We start from the raw sequence: 17,402 nt of genomic DNA on the forward strand, positions 1-17,402 counted from the left end.
CTGCCTCCAGGGACACGGGGGCACTCAGCTACTTGAGCAACGGACTCTTGGTTTCAGCTCAGGTCATGATTTTAGTGTTGTGAGATTGAGTGCCATATTGGGCTCTGTGCTCAGCAGAGAGTTTGCTCTGCCCTCTTCATCCTCCTGGGACCCTCCCTCAGCTCATAATTGCTCTCTCTCTCTCTCTCTCTCTCAAAAAAAAAAAAAAAAAAAATAGAAGTTCTGTTTCAGTATCTGTAAAATGGCGGTAATATTTCATTTACAATGTACATTGAGATTTTTAATGAAACATCACATGCCAATTCATTTTGTAAAATGTCATGTGAATATACACGTGTGCATACATACACGTGTCTGTATACAGATATATTTACTTATTTATAATTCTTACAATTTTAGTGATAAATGCATTATGTAAAATGGACCTCAAGGAACCAAAATGGATACCACAAAATGCAGCCTAGAGATTCAGGGTTTGATATGGAGCCAGAAATTTGGGTAGATTTCTTGCTTTTGAGCTGAACCCCAAATAATGAGAACCTATCTTAATTTTAAAGACCTCTGGAAAAGCACCTCCATTGCTCAGATATACTCACAATTTGAAGTGGGGGAATTTAGGCAGTGTGCACCTAAATATATAAAGCAATATAAGCACATGTATTTTTTTTTTCAAAATATTCAGGGAGAAATTTTTGTGATCAAGATAGCACAAACACAGTTTTCTTATTCTAACAAAAGTTGACTCCAGAACTGACACTTGATATCTTCCTCATTCTCCCAGAATAATTCAAGTGGTTTCCCAGGGTGTTGCAAAATTTAATACTTCTGGTTGTGATTATTTCCAGGAAGAGGAATTGTTCCTGCAAGAATATGTGCCAGCAGTGCTATATGGCATGTGGGGTTATGCAATCCCACACACTGACCAGAATGGGATATTTGTGTTCATATTCAGCAGCTAGGATTTATGGGATCCTGTGTGTCATAGGTCTGCACCAAGTTTAGTGATGCAATGAAATGGGGCAAACAGAAATGCTCTGGGAGACATGAGTGAACGAGCAACCACAGGCACCAGAAGGAAGTTCAGTCCCTCCATATAACCCCAAATGCAAAAAAAATTAAAAAATAAAAATAAATAAAATTAATGCCAAATGATGTTCCAGAAGCATTTATTATGACATAGGAGTTAGATGACGTGATATAGAGGCTTACTGAGGGGATGGGAATTCAGAGCAAGGCATCTAGGTAATAGGTAAGTATTAGCAAAACTCTGCAATTGAGTCAAAATGCCACAAGCATGAAGGCAAGTAGTCAAGGCCAGAATGTTAGTTTCTAGAAACTGACTTGAAAAGAATAATTCTGGATCCCAGTTTAAGAGGTAGGGGACCCCAAGTAAAATGAAAAAGCCAAGGACAAAGAACAAAACAGGGATCTGGTTACCAAATAGGAGGTATAAATGTGGTCCACATCTCAGAAATAGGGTTGAATGGGGTACATAATTAGTGCTTGAAGCTGAGTCCTAGCATTCTAGTTACATTGGTTCTGTCTTGAGTTAGAAGATCCCTGAGGACTTGGTCCAAGTCAATCCTGAAAGTTAGACTGAACATGCTCTGGTTTGAGGAGGTAGTGTGAGCAAATACTAGCAGTCAGGCAGAGACTCATGCTGTGAACATAATGGTATGGAAATAACAGTTGTCTATCACTGTTTGAGTACACCATAGCATGAAGCATTTTCTGTGTCTCACTGATTGACCCTTCAGAATCACTGCCTCTGAGAAATCAAACCTCCAGTGTCCTACAGCTCCTATGGCTTCCTCTTAGGAGAGGGTTGTTTAGTTTTTGTTTTTTCCTTTTTGTCTTTTAGAGTTTTGGGATTAGATCTCTACCAGGGATCTTGTCTTGAAGGCTAAAGTAATGAGTTATTCAAGTTTCATGGTGGAAATTATCCTTTCCCAAATCCAATTACATTCCAGCTGGCAAATAGCATTGGCTGTCTCAAAACACAAACATCTGGAAGAAGGCTTGAATTGGCCATTACCCTGCCTCGTATGTCTGAAACCTTTCTTAGATAGTAGGTTAGGAAGCACGTTTTTGGCTGGACAAGATAAATACATTTTTTTAACCATTAAATCCCTGAAGTACCTTAATGTAGACCAAGTAAGATATAGAAGTCACAAAAGCCATGAGAGCACCAATCTGTTTAATAATTAGACTCAACTACATCGCTGAGACCAACAAAACCATGGAAGTGTTTTTAATAAATCATATGTTTTGACTCTAAAAGATCAAACTGACAATACATTTATTTGTGGGCTCGTCAGTTAGCTAACTGGAGAGCTCAGTCGTTCAAAGGCTGGTCTGAATAGAGCTGTTATTTGGTCATTATGTTGACCCAGGGACTGGAAAGAAGAACTGAAATTAACATGTTCACATTTAATCTCGACCTTCATTCTTTAAGGATTTCTCTTGTAGGTTTGGCAAGGAGACACTGCTACAAAGAAACCCTCAGTCTGAGAAGCTATTGAGCTGTTCACTAACTGAACACCAGCAACCTCTTTACACTTTCTGGTCCTTGGTTTTGTCTGTAAAATGTCGGTGGTAATTGCTGGGGTTAGCAGTGATGTTACAGTAGATAACGTATGCAACGACATGCCAAACAGTAGGTGCTCACTACATGGCACTATTTTTTATTGTTGCTGTTATTATTAAGCTATGAAACAGAGATCAGACTGGTACCATACACCAAAAACATTGAGAATTGTTGCCTGAATTGACATCAGTTTACAATGCCCAATCTGTAATAATTAGTGAAGGAGTCAGGAGATAGTTGACATCAGTGAGCGTAAAATGTGTTCCTTTGGATACATCTGGAATTCAGCTGTGGAAAAAGTCCACTCCCTTCCCCCACTTTTAAGAACACCCATACAAATATCAGACAGGTTAGCCCACTGTCCTCTTTCTCAGCTCTCATATGGCAGCAAACCTTTGCTTGAGGCTTCCTGCTGAAGTCTGCAAATCTCTTTGCCTTGTTTCCTGTTGGGAAAATACATTTGATAAAATCCCCCATTGTCTGAAATTCTTTTTCTTATTCCAGTCACTTTTAGAGTCAGTGTCTGAAAGACTGGAAGATTAAAGGCAGTTTATTTCCTCTCCAATTCTTTGCCTGCAATTAAATTTAGAAAGCTAGCATGATAATTTTATGAGAAATCAAAGTTACTCATAATGCAAATTTATGTTCCTAAACCTCTAAGGAATTATTTATCTAATAAAAATATTAACTACTAATATAATATCAGTAGTTAAATAACTTTTTAAAATTCTTTACACATTAATTTTCAAACAGATAAATAATCTTTCTGTTACAAATTTTCTGAAACTGTAAATTCTTTGACTCATTCAACAAATGTTTATTGGGTGACTAATATGTCTCAGGCACTGTGAGATTTTTCTTCCCTGGGAAACTATAATGACAGGACAATTATTTTAATCCTGTCCTCATGGGGCTTAGAATCTAGCAAAAGAAATAGAAATGAAATAATAAATCCACCTAGTATGGTGGAAAGAATGCTTTTTATTAAAGCCAGAAAGTCAGGGGAAGAGGGTATTTGTCTGGTGAAGAGACTATGTTTATTTACAAAAATATCTTGATGAATTGTCTCAGTATGAAAAACTCAGGTCCTTAGAGTAATTTAAAGGACTTTAATTCAGTGATTCTCAAACCCAGCTGCGTATTAAAATAATACATGAATTAAAACAACAATAAAAATACAAGATGATGCTCCACCACCAGAACATCTGATTTCATTGGTTGGCTGAGACCCAAACGGGATTTTTGTAATGCTCACTGAGTGTTTCTAACAGACGATTCCAAGAGTACTATTAATTTGCTGTGTTAGAACGTGAAACCACTCCACCCACCACCATCACCACTATCAGCGCTCCCAACTTTTCAGGCAAGTTTGAAATACTTGTGCTCTGTTCAGGTAAAGACTAGGGGTCATATCCCATGGGGAGAAAGGAGGTGTTAAAAACGTGTTCAAAGATGCAGGTAGCAAGAGGTAGATAACTTGCATGCCACTATCATAGGGATTTGTACACAGCAATGATCAAGAGAAATTTAAGTTCCCTATTAATTCGTAAAATATTTGGAATAGTCTGGACTTCCATGTGTGCAGAGTGAATGGTCAATCCATTTATATTTAAATATTAGAGAAAATTATGATGCCATTATTCCAGAGGACTTGTGCACTGCCAGGGAACTGGCATCTCTTTCACCTGTAAACAAATAAATAGTCACCTTACCTTACATTACACTGAAATTAGTGTGAAAAAGATAATGCTGAGAGATCATTTGGCAGGGAAGGGTCAGAAAGAGCTTCCTGGGAAAAACCCAATTTGAGCTGAGACTATATGGAAAATGTGTGTGTGTGTGTGTGTGTGTGTGTGTGTGTGTGTGTGTGTGTCTAGCAAGGAACCAATAAATCCAAAGATGGTGAACAGAGAGAGAGTTAGACAAGCCAGGCAAGTGGGGCAAAGGCAGTTATGTTAAGTAGAAGATGTGATGGAAGACTGAGCCATGGGAGATGCTGATATTTTACAACAAGGAACAGAGAACAGAATAACAAAGGGCAGTCAGAGCAGAGGTAGAAGAATATTATATAAAGACTAAACAGAGAGGTGCCTGGGTGGCTCAGGAGGTTAGAGCCTCTGCCTTCGGTTCAGGTCATGATCCCAGGGTCTTGGGATCTAGTTCCGCATCGGGCTCTCTGCTCAGCAGGGAGCCTGCTTCCCCCTGCCTCTCTGCCTACTTGTGATCTCTGTCTGTCAAATAAATAAATGAAATCTTTAAAATAAAGTAAAATAAAATAAAATAAAGACTAAACAGAAGAACTACCCAACTAATCTATGATACCTCCCTACCCACACAAATCACCAAACACTTTACTTAAACCATAACTATGGGAGACTGCTGTCATCCTTTTTATCTCTTTACCCCATATCTGCAAGTTAGGAAAGTAAACGAGATAATCCATGAGAACTCAGGAGGCAGGAAGGCACAGAGTTAGGAGCATAGGCTATGTCATCTCATCATGTATGAAATTTGATTTCAGAAATAACAGGGGACATGAGTGACTTCTTCTACGCCTTGGTTTCCAGCTCTGAAAAGAGGAATAACTACTACTGATGCCTCAAAATATTTGAGGACAATAAATGAAATAATGCATATTTTAACCACACCTTTTAGGTCATTATTATGGTGGTAATGTTAGCATATGATGATGTAATGTATAATGATATGAATTTACTATCTTCTGAGGAATATATAATGTTTTATGTAAAGGGATGTGTATTGACTAAGAAATATTGTCAGGGTGTTAGCCAAGTTCCACTAGCTATGAAAAAAAAAAAAAAAAACCATAGCACTCTTTTCGCTCAATGTTGTCATTAAGTTTTTTATTGAATCAATTATTCAAATGCTGATTGAGCCTATCTTTATAAGACATTGTCCTGAGTCTTGAAATGACCACAATGATGAATTACAAATAGTCACTTCCCTAAGTCAATTTGCAAACTGAAGCGTGAACTATAAAGGTATAAAAATGACTAAGTTATAAAGCAATACATGGTTGAATGCCATAAGAAGCTAAAAGTTAAGTTAAATTTCAGGGGAGAGAAAAGAAGTGATAAAATTTTGATAATCTATAGTCCTTGACCTTAATATTTCTCTTTTAAAAGGTAACTTTGGAAAACGTTTCTTCTATTGTTAGTAACTGAGAGCTCTAATTATGGGCCCTCACAATGCAGAAATGTTTGCCTTTTGAAAACTAAGCAGTAAATCAACTAATTTGCCACAAAAGTAGGGCAGGTTAGTTCAAAGCAATGTAGGCACAGAGATAAAAAAAAGAGTAAGTGAATCAGAAGAGGAATCACAGGAAAATGAGGCACACACACGAAGTGGAAACAAATAGGGTAAAAGTGGATAGAACCCTTAGCCTTTGTTTTAAATTTGAGTTTTTCTGATCCCCATGATAAAGCTGCTCCAAATCTGGAAACACAGATGGAAATGGCTTACCATTATGAGAGTGGCCTTAGCTAAAGATGTGCAAGAGCATATCCGTTCCCACTGCCAAGAGAATCATGGTTGTAAGTTGCACCATGTGACATGTGAATCATCAAACTCCTCACATCTGATTCCATGGTCATGAAGCAACCTCTGATTAAGATTTGGCTTCCCATGTACATCTGCCTACAGGGACTCAAGGGGCTGATTATATAGGCTTTAAGTATATCCAGTTCTCATAAAACTGTGCAGTAGCTTCTGATTATAATTTGGCATCCCGTTCATCTTGACTACATGAAGAAAATAAATTGGTTACATGAACTTGACTATCTCTGATTTTGTGACAGTGATTTCTTATTGTAAATTCAAAAATTGGCATTGTTTTTACACATCAGGCTCAAGAAGTTGGTCCATTTTAATCTATCTCAGCAGATGGATCTGTTCACATGATGACGATAGTAGATATATTGGCTTGCAACATTGAGATTCTGAGATATGGCACATTTAATAGAGTATATATCTCTTCGTTGCAGAAATGAGAAGAGCCATCATTTTGCTATTGTGATGAGACCATGATATTGCCCATGAGGGTTTTCTTTTCTCTGAAACTTTAGTTCTGTTCTACCTAGTTCAAGAACTTTCTTCCTATCCCCAAAATATTGGGTAGAAGGCATATTTATTTGTTTGTTTGTTGTTAGAGCACAAGGTAATGTCCTGTAATAAATTTACTACCAATTACAGTGGTTTAAATAAGATAAACACTTCTTTCCCTCAGATGTAACAACCCGAAATTAGGTGGGTGGTCCAATGTAAGTAAATCATTCTACTCCACAAAGTTATCCAACGATCCAGGCTTGTGCTGTGGCTCTGCCATCCTCAAAATGTGGCTGGTATTTCGGGATTCAAGGAGGCCGATTCAACTGTTGATCCCATTTTGCATTTCCCAGTAAGTGGGAAGGAGGAAGAGAGGAAATGTAGGATGAGCAACCACGTCGTTTTCTGACATTACAATAGGTTTACTTAAGACTCGGTTCCAGGGCACCTGGGTGGCTCAGTCAGTTAGGCATCCCCCTTCAGCTAAGGTCATGATCCTAGGGTCTTGGGACTGAGCCCTGTATCAGGCTTCCTGCTCAGTGGGAAGACTGCTTCTCCCTCCCTCACTCTCCCTTCTCTGCTTGTATTCACTTTCTAGCTCTCATTCTCTCTCTCTGTCAAATAAATAAATAAAATCTTTAAAAAAATACACAGTTTCTACTTCAGGATAATGAAAAGAAGTATACCTACATCATAAGTGTTTTTGTGAATAATTTAATACACATATATGCTTTGGCAAGAGTAACCAAATATATAGTAAGTACTATACAAGTTATTATTATTAACCTCACTTTATGGTTTTGAAATGAATACAGTAGGAATAGAGATGTTCACAGAGTGGACATACTTCAGAACGAACTTCAAATATAATGCAGTTGTTACTGTTGTTTTATATTTAGAAAAGTGGTATTATCCCATCTTCTGTCATAAAAGATACAGATTCATACAGTGAGAGGAAAAAGGACTATCCTCCACATAATGCCCATACTTTACATTTTAATGTCTTTAATATTAGGATTTCACTACAAAAGTTATTCCTTTTCTCTCTTATTGAACTTGTCCCCTTCTTTGTAACAAGTTGATCTCTGCTTCTTAATGCTTTACTTCTCTCCATCTCTTTCCCTCCCTTCTTCTTTCTTTCTCTCTCAACACACACACACACACATACACACAGAGTTGCTCTATGATACAGGCAGGAAAGGTTTCTAAGAATTTTTCCAGAAATATCTATGATTAGGAATAAACTGGGCACTGACATGATTCTAAAGACCACTAGGATAACAAATGTAGTCAGAAAACTCTCCCTCAAAATTCTGGATTTTTTAAGGATTATTTTCAAAATAGAATTGGGTTACACTTTGCTTGTTAACTCAATAAATATTTATTGAGCATATGTAATGAGTCAATATTTGTGTTCAGCATGGGGAATTCCATGGTGAGAAACATCTGGCAGTGAGTGCCACTGTGGTATTGGAACCCGCGAGCTGGGGTAATACATACGTTAATGAGAGAATAATACATACAAAGGTGAAGTTATAAACAATTGGCATAGTGTTTCAATGAAGCAAAAATGATTAAGCTCTAAGGATCTGCTGTACAACATTATACCTGCAGTAAACAATAATATATTGTACATCTATATATTTGCTAAGAGGGTAGATTTCTAGGTAAGTGATTTTTCCACAATATCTTTTAAGTGTGAAAATGAATACTAAAAACATTCTATATACATTCCATTCCATTCAACCAAGTAAGGGAGTGCGTATTAGACATACATAGGGACAGCTTCTCTAAGGAAAAGCAACTGAGCAGAAATTTTAAATAAGGAAGGGTTTACTGTTTAAGAGTGCAAGGGAGAAGTGGGGAAGAGTGCTCCCAATGACAGCCTTGTGGTCAACTGACAGGTTGCATATTGTCTTCCTGATTTTTATATATGGTTATTTGTGTGTAAGTACACATCATACTACTTATTCTATCTTGCAACTTGGGTAATAGACAATATCATATAAATATGGGGCCTTAATCTCTTTAGCTAGCGGTTACATCAATATTTCCCCAAGTGTCTTTCAGATTTATCTAAAATTGCATGACTTCATAAATTTTCACAAATCATGCAAAAAAAAATCATACTGGGAGAACAACACATGTTAGACTCATTTTTTGTTAAGTATCAAATGTAAACTTTCAAGGGGTTACTCACTTATAATCAATACCCGATCATCAAACCAAAACATATTTTTTCAAAACATCAGTTGTTTGGTGTGCTGTTCTCACATTTCCTAAGCTCACATACGACTGCAATAATACCTAGTAGTAGAAGCAAAAAATGTTTAGTAATTAAATGATAGCAATAAAAATAATTTTAACATTGAAAACATGATAAACACATCCATAAAATGATAAATGTAAAATCAATAATCTCATTAAAGTTTAAAAGAATAATAAAAAAGAATATAAGACCCACAAAGATAATTTCTGGCAGCGAATTTAAGAAGAAAATAAATTATTTTTGTTAAGGTAGGATAAACAACATTTGTAGAAGAAAATTTTTATAAACTATCTCACTTAATCTCCACAAATTCAATGAAGTATGTATTATTACTTATTTTAAAGGTATGAAAATTTTCATTTGTTAGATTGTTATCTAGCTCAAAGCGATGTTAAAATTCCAGGATTTTAGCTCTACTGAATCCTTAAATTTAATAAATTGCTGTCTGATTCAAGTATCCTCTTTCTATTAAATGCCTCTTTTGCAACCTATACTCACATTCTGAAAGTCCTAATTTCTTAATTTCTTCTTATCAAAACTCTTTTTTAGAAAAGGAACAGAAACTCACAATGAAATCTCTGTTTGTAACCAGAAGAACAATCCAGCCCATCTGTCTTTACTAGAATTAGCATCTTGACCTAAAAATTAAAGTTCCATTGATATAATCCTAGTGTCACCATTTAAGAGGCCTGGAGAGCTGTCTGCAGGACATGAGTTCATGTCAGTGTCCTGAAAGCCACACATCTCAGGCAGTTGCCCAATCTACTCTGGTGTGCAAAACCTTAGGAGATCCACTAAGAAAAGTACCCAAGCTGTCTCACTCACGTTTAACCTTTGTAGCCAAAACTGGGCAGGTCAAATTTGAATAACAAATGAGAAGAGATTTTTTGGATGATATCTTGTCCTCTTTGGATAAAGTTTGAGTGATGGTTAACTAAAATACTTCCTTGACAGAATCAGCCCCAGTCTTTGCCATTCATATAGGATTGCTGTATCCTGAGATGACGATTAGATAGGTACATAAATTTGCAAATGAATGCATTTAGTTTTATTGGGTCATGTTGGTTTAAATTGCTTAGTCATTACTACTATCGTCAGCAGCTATCAGAGGCTTATTATGGGTATAATTCTTGTAAAGTCTTTCATACCTTTCTATGTCATTTTAACTAACCTCATGGGATGCTTTAAATGTTATTGAATGTGGATTCATAACTATTTGTAGTATTGTGGTCATCTTCTAATCCACGACTAAGCCCATCTCTTGGTGTTTTCAATTTTGCAAGTTCTTTTGATGTCTGAGACCCAATTCCAGCGTAGGGGAGGGAGTTTTCCAATACCTCCAACAAGCAATTCTCAGAGACCAGCAACATGTCTGAGAATTCAACTCAACTCTGACACTACCCCACATTGCATCAGATTCTACAGACTGAGGGTTCAGGCCTAGAAGACCATGCCACCCCCCTTAGGTTGGAATAATTTGCTGGAGTAGCTCACAGAATTCAGAGAAACAGTTTACTTATTATGCCAGTTTATTATAAAAGGAAGAGACTCAGAACAGCCAGATGGAAGAGATGCATAGAGTAAGGTATGTGGAAAGAGGCACAGAAATACCATGCCCTCTTCTAGGCACACTATTGTCTTCCGTCTCCATGTGTTCACCAGTTCAAGCTCTCTGAACCTCCTCCTTTTGCGTTTTTACTGGAGGTTTCATTACACAGGTGTGATTGATTTTATAATTGGCCAATGGCAACTGATTCGATCTCCAGCACTCCTCCCCTTTCTGGAGGTCAGTGGGGTGGGACTAAAAGTTCCAACCCTCTAATCACATGGTCAGAACCTACTGGCACCAACCCCATCCTTAGGTGCCTTCCCAAAGCCACGTCATTAACATAACAAAAGACACTTTATTTCTCCCACCACCTAGGAAATTACAAGGGTTTGGGGAGCTCTGTGCCAGAAAAGGGGACAAAGACTAACTATGTATTTCATATCACAAATCATAATATTCCAAAATACTCTCAAATTTTACAACTGTGTTATTTGACATGCTCAAAGTTCTCCAAATGTCCATGTGAAATAAATGTCACAGTATCATATAAGACCTCCGTGATAACTAATCCAGACTCTATGTACTTTAATAAATCTTTAGCAATTTAAGTGAAGTAATACAAAGTCTAACTGAGAATTACATGTACTTACAAGTTGCCCATCCTATAGGTCCCGTCTGTTATCCTCTCTGCAATCGCACATATCTGAGGTCAAATCATAGCTCTATAGCTCTTTTTGACCTTGGTCAGTATGTTTTGCCATAAAATAGAAAAAACTACAGGGTTGTGAAGATTTAAAGACACAATACATGAAAGCAATTAGCATGCTATCTTGCCTGTAGGAAGTAGTCAGTCAATAAATAATAGTAATAACAATACTAACATGATTTGTTAACCTTAAAAATAAAATTGTCAGTTATTTTACCAGCAAAATGTTTATTCAGGAATAGCAGAGAATTGCAGTCAGGGATAAGCAAGCTATCGCAAAACCACAGGCAGGCCTGAGAACAAAGGAGAGCAACACTCTTTTATAGGGGAAAGGAGGAGTTTGGAAGGGCTGTTATAAACAAAAAGACCATTGGACTAAAGTGAGAGTTTGAAATACAGTGGCTTTCCTTTAGCTGAGTTGCGACAGTCTCTCATCCATCCACTGGGCTGCTGCCAGGGGAGAAAACCTTTCTTGCTCTAGCCGGGGCCATCAAGTAGTATCCATTTACAAGGTACGTCTGCTCCAGCTGAGGTCTGTAAATAACAACAGATTGTAGTACAAGAAAGTTCTTTTTTCTGGCCCCCCAACTCTATTTTAGTGACGTTTCCCTGTATTAATTTTCACAGATAGATAGTAATTTATTTCTTCTTTTCTTTTGAATGAAGTGAACTTTGTTTCTTCCTAGAGTTTCCTTATTCGATTCGTAATTTTGTCCTGGAAGACACGTAAAATAAACCCATCCCATTTTCATATCTCTCGAGGGAACTGCATCTAGAAGACACTCAATAAATACCCTAGCAGGTCACCTAAAATAATAACAATAATAGCTACTAATAATTGTGTTTGATTTTAGTCTTTGTCTTATGGTGTCTGATATATTTATGATAGTCTAGTAGGATAAGAATTGTTGTATTTGATTTTAACATTTAAGGATACGCTGTCCCAGAAGTTTTCAAGATTGTGCTAATAATAGATAGAGGAAGGACTTAAACCCGGACTCCCTGGATGTTCCCTTCCCAATGATTTCTGCCTACCAGATTAAACTGAATTTGGGTTTCAGGGAACAAAAATGCAATATATTAGAGATTTTGTGTATTAGTTTCATCATTTTGTAAGCAGTAAATCTTGAGCCAATTTTTATTTTATTTGATGGTAAAGTTTTAGGTACCAATGAGGATCAGTGGGAGACATATTTCTTTTGAAGAGGGTGATTTCTTGAATCCTTTAACTCGTATGAAAGAGATACTGATTTATACTTCCACACATATGTCTGAAACTGTTTGCCAGGTTTTGAAATCTTGGGATGGATTCAGATGATCTTATTGAAACTGGTTTAAATGGAGGGTTTGGGATTTAGAACTTTCATCAACAGATTGACTAGCTGAAGAGACACATGCTAATCCAAAATAACTGGTGATATCGTAAAGATCTATGATTTAAGGGTGAGCTTGCTTATTACAGACATTTACAGTTGCTAACAGCTGCAAACATTAGGCAGTCAGGAAGAACATAGCCCAGATGTTGCAATACATTTGAATTCAAGGTGATAAGGAATGCAACATTTGTTTAATTCTAAGACTTAGAACATGAGTATAAGAGGCCACAAAGGCTCAAAGAATTTTTACTCAAGGGAATAGATACCTGAAAATATGGTGATTAAAAACAATGAACAATGTATTTTTTGCTTGCTAGTTCAATAAAAAGTAAAGAGTGCGCCACAGTTCAGTTCTTCCTGTAAGAGAACAAAGGACGATGATGTAGCTTCTTCTCTCCCTCCTCTTTGGCACAAGCAGCTGCTGATTACCTTTTCAGGATAGCAATAGCAAGAATTCATGAAACAGACAGAATCTTCTGGAATATGAGGATCTTCTCTTCTGAATATGAGGATCATATTGGGCATGAAACACACAAGGGAGGAATGTTCTGGCACTGGCACCACATGTGGTCACAATAACGACAGAGGCTGAAATCCAAAAAAAAAAAAAAAAAAAAAAAAAAGAAGAAGAAGAAGAAAGAAAAAAAATTCATTATGCAAAATAAAATTCTGTGCTGAAATATTGCATGGCTTCCATAACAGTTGTATTATTTGAAAAATAACAGAGCTGCATGCCTCTGTTTTATGTGAAATTTTGGCTTGGTGCTTCTCTCATTTTCAAGAATTTTTTAGTCTTTCTTTCATATTTAATTATTTACTAAACTGAAGAATACCAAAGAAAGATTATTTTGTCCCACTGAGAAAATGTCAATATTATACAGTTTATATTAGCTTCTCTCTCTCTCTTTTTTAAACAGCAAAACAAAAACAGATTTCTAGTTCTCTTCAATCTACCTCCCAAATAGCCAATATAGCCAAAATCAACCTGGCAGAATGACAACCAAAACTGCTTTTCTAGTAGAATGTATATTCTAGGGGTAGATAACTGAAGTAAACAAGAAATACATATAAGATAATTTCAAAGAGTTTTAGGCCATGAAGAATATAAAACAAAGCAGTGTGATAGAGAGTGGTCTGGAGTGTATTCATTCTCTATTTCTGCAAAACAGATTGCCAAGAATTTAGCAATTTAAAGCAGCGCAATTTATCAACTCACAGTTTTCCTAGGTCAGGAGTCTGGGCATGCATAATATAGCCATCTGCTCAAGGTCTCCTCAGGCCGCTATCCGAGTGTGAATTGAAGTCACATTCTCCTGTGGTGCTCAGGGTAGTCTTCCAAGCTCATTCATGTTGATGGCAGAATTCAGTTCCTTGCAATTGTAGGACAAAGGTTGTTATTTCCTAGTTGGCTGTTGGCCCAAAGTAGTATCAGCATCTTGAGGCTGCCCTCAGGTCCATGCTATGTGACCCCCATCATAGGCTCTCACAAAGTGATTGCTTCTTCCACATAAACAGAAGAATATCTGCTTTCAAAGGGCCTGCCTGCTTAGCTCAGGGCCACTCTAGATAAGTGCCCTTTAGATTAATTTCTAGTCAACTTATTAGGAACACGATTACATCTGTATACTTCCTTGTGCCAAATAACATAGCATAACGATGACAGTGATATCCCAACATATTCACAGGACTCATGCATACTCAAAGACAGTAGATTATGCAAAGTTATAGGTAATTGTGGGTCATCTTAAAATTCCAACCACTACCACAGTGGGTAAGTCCACATTAACTAGCATAGACAAGAAAGATTTCTTAGGGAGGTAATATTTGAGTTGAAATGTGAATGTTGAAAAGAAGCCAGCTGTATAATAATCATGGAAAAAAAAAATTCCAGCAGAAGAAATCATGTGTATGTAGGCTTTGCTGTAGGAGGTAACTTTGTGGGTGCAAGAAACAGAAGGCCCAAATGCCAAGGGCAAAAAAGATAAGATCATGAAAGATCTGTAGGTCATGCAGTCTTCAAATTTTAAGATAATTAATAGGACTGCATTACATGAGTCATGTGAAATTTGAATTCAAAGTTCAATAGAACGTATTAGAGTGATTAAAGCAGTGAAGTACCACACTCTATTTCTTCGCAAAATTTCAAAATCTTTCAGTTTCATTTTTTAAAATTATTTGTTTATTTAGGTAATCTCTACACCCAGCGTGGGGCTCAAACTCATGACCCCGAGATCAAGAGTCACATGCTCTTCCACCTGAGACAGCAGGCTTTCAGTTTGATTTTTATCATCACTTATATATTTGATAATTTAAAATGCTCACATGAAGGGCAGTAACTATAAGAAATAGAACTTGACATGCAGTCAGCAAAAAGAGTTTTCTATGTCCTTCCTTGTCACTGTAGGCTGCTCTGACGTCCCTCCAGGAAATAATAGACAAAAAAAACAAAATGAGTATAGACTTTAAATTTAATTTCAAATTAAATCATTTGCATAGTATAATTTTTTTTCAGGTTTCAAATGATTTTTCCTAGGTGGTTGAGCATTTTCTGAAGAAAGGAAGAATGAATTACTATATTGAATCATCACAGGGTACCGTATTATTATTTGCCTGACAATTGGTTCCCATCATTCACACAAATGCTACATCTGATTTGAAAAAAAAATATGTTTAAGTTTTGAAAGTAAACTGATATTTAATCTCCAGGTGGACCAGTAAAGTATCTATTGAGGTTACTGACTTTTCCAACTAAGTAAAATACAGACCTGGAGCCAAAAGCTAGATCTGATTAATGTCTCCTACTTCTTGAGAAATGGAATAAAAGAGACATCATTTACCTTAACACCAGGGAAAAAATAGAAAACTGGTCAAAATACGTGAAACTACAATTCTCAGTCTATTGGGCATCACGTATTAAAGCCCAATGACAACCAAAAACATGGGAAACAAACATGATGAATCTTATGATCGCCTCAGATTATTGCTTGAAGAGAGTTTCCAGGCTATAGTGCAGGAAGAGGGAGCCCAGGCAGAGCTTTGCTGTCTCCGTGAGTTGAGGAAAAGAAAGAGGAAGTCCTGGGAAGACATGATAGCAAGGGTTAACAGGGCAAAATACCAAAGAGGAGAAAGCTTAATAAAAAGAAAATCTTAGAGATTAGTGAAGAGTCCCCTTTGAGTACTCACTGGATACCAATTAGCACATGCACATGAGAAAAGTACCCCCCCCCAAATATTGAAAGATTAGGAGGAACAATACCCATAGGTTATAGGTTATATAGTACTTTTAATAGCACCTGTTCCAACCAGTCTCAGCAGAAAGTCTCATAGGAACTGGGCACTGAGTAGTATACTGAATAATTATGCTTCTATAGAGGGGAAAGTTAACCCTATATTAATGACTGCCTTTTCTGGCCAAACAAGCCTTAAAAGGAAGACTCAGAGAAACAAATTATTTTCATATAACCTAACCACATTTCACTACAAAGCTCCAGAATATTTCTGGAAAAGCAAAAATCCAATTCCCACCCCTCAAAATCTTCACAATTGTGACACCCAGTAAAACATTAAAAGTTTATAAAGGCAACAGGAGAATATAATGAATGCTGAGGGGAAAAACTCAATCAGTTGAAACAGATACAAATGAACACAGAATAAAATTGGTGGACAAGGACATTAAATCGGACATTGTAACAGTGTTCTGTATGTTCAAGAATCCAGAAGAGATATTTAAAATATAGAGACATAAAAAGGTTTAAAAAATACTTAAATTGAATTTTTATAGATTAAAACTACAATGTCTGAAATGAATACACTAAACGGAATTAAGGGCATAGTAGACACTGTAGAAGAAGAGATTATTGAATTCGAAGGTAGACCAGTAAAAACTATAAAATGAAGCTAATAGAGAAGAAATGACTGAAAAAACTGTTAGGATCAATGAGCTATGGAATTATAAGAAGCCTAGTATATGAGTAATTGGAGTCCTCAAATGAAAGATAGGAGAAATAATTTTTGAAGGAAAAATGGCTGAAAGTATTCCAAATTTGTTGAAAATAAGTCTCTATATCTAAGAAGTGCAATGAACACAAGTGCCACAAACACGAAGAAAGTGGTAACATGGCCCATTATAATCAAATTGCTTAAATCAGTGATAAAAAAGAAGTCTTAAAGTAGCTAAAGAAAAGAAAAGACATTATATACAAAGGAATAAAAGGAGAACAGCTGATTGTCACTGGAATAATGCATAGAAGACAGTAAAGCAACATTTGCATTAAATGCAAGACTCAGTTATGTACTCTTTCTAATAAAACAACTTTACATATAAATACAAAAAAATTAAAAAGATGGAAAACAATAGGTTAACACTAATCAAAGGAAGCAGAGTAGCTTAATTAATTTCAAACAAAATAGATTTCAAAACAATCCTACTATGGAGAAGGAAGGGGCCATCTCATGATAAATGGAACAATTAATGACAATCCAAAATGTTTATGCCTCAAACAATAGAAATTCCAAATATTGAAGGAAAAATTAGTAGAACTTCAAGAAAACATAAACAAATCCAGTATGAGAGTCAGAGATTTCAAGATTATTTCCTCATTAATTGGTAGAAAATGTACACAGAAGGGGCACCTGAGTGGCTCAGTGAGTTAAAGCCTCTGCCTTCGGCTCAGGTCATGATCCCAGGGTCCTGGGATCAAGCCCCATATCAAGCTCTCTGCTCATCGGGGAGCCTGCTTCCCTTCCTCTCTCTCTGCCTGCCACTCTGCCTACTTGTGATCTCTGTCTGTCAAATAAATAAATAAAATCTTTAAAAAAAAAAAAAAGAAAATGTACACAGAAAATCAATA

At 36.5% G+C, this 17,402-nt stretch overlaps 2 long non-coding RNA genes across 3 annotated transcripts in view; one reads left to right on the forward strand and one right to left on the reverse strand.

Moving 5' to 3' along the window:
- The window catches only part of LOC309860161, a 338,031-nt gene that overhangs the window by 316,094 nt on the left and 4,535 nt on the right, over positions 1–17,402 (forward strand). The gene's annotated exons all lie outside the window — the stretch shown is intronic.
- Positions 8,938–14,042, reverse strand: LOC309860160. Of its 2 annotated transcripts, none has more exons than XR_014309198.1 (3): positions 13,769–14,042; positions 12,982–13,140; positions 8,938–11,710 (listed from the first exon to the last, which is right to left on the reverse strand). It is a non-coding gene; the product is annotated as an uncharacterized lncRNA (long non-coding RNA). The 2 variants fall into 2 exon arrangements; XR_014309199.1 differs by having other exon boundaries at positions 12,819–13,140.

This window comes from Mustela nivalis (genome assembly GCF_964662115.1).
Source record: "Mustela nivalis genome assembly, chromosome: 2".
Classification (NCBI taxonomy): domain Eukaryota; kingdom Metazoa; phylum Chordata; class Mammalia; order Carnivora; family Mustelidae; genus Mustela; species Mustela nivalis.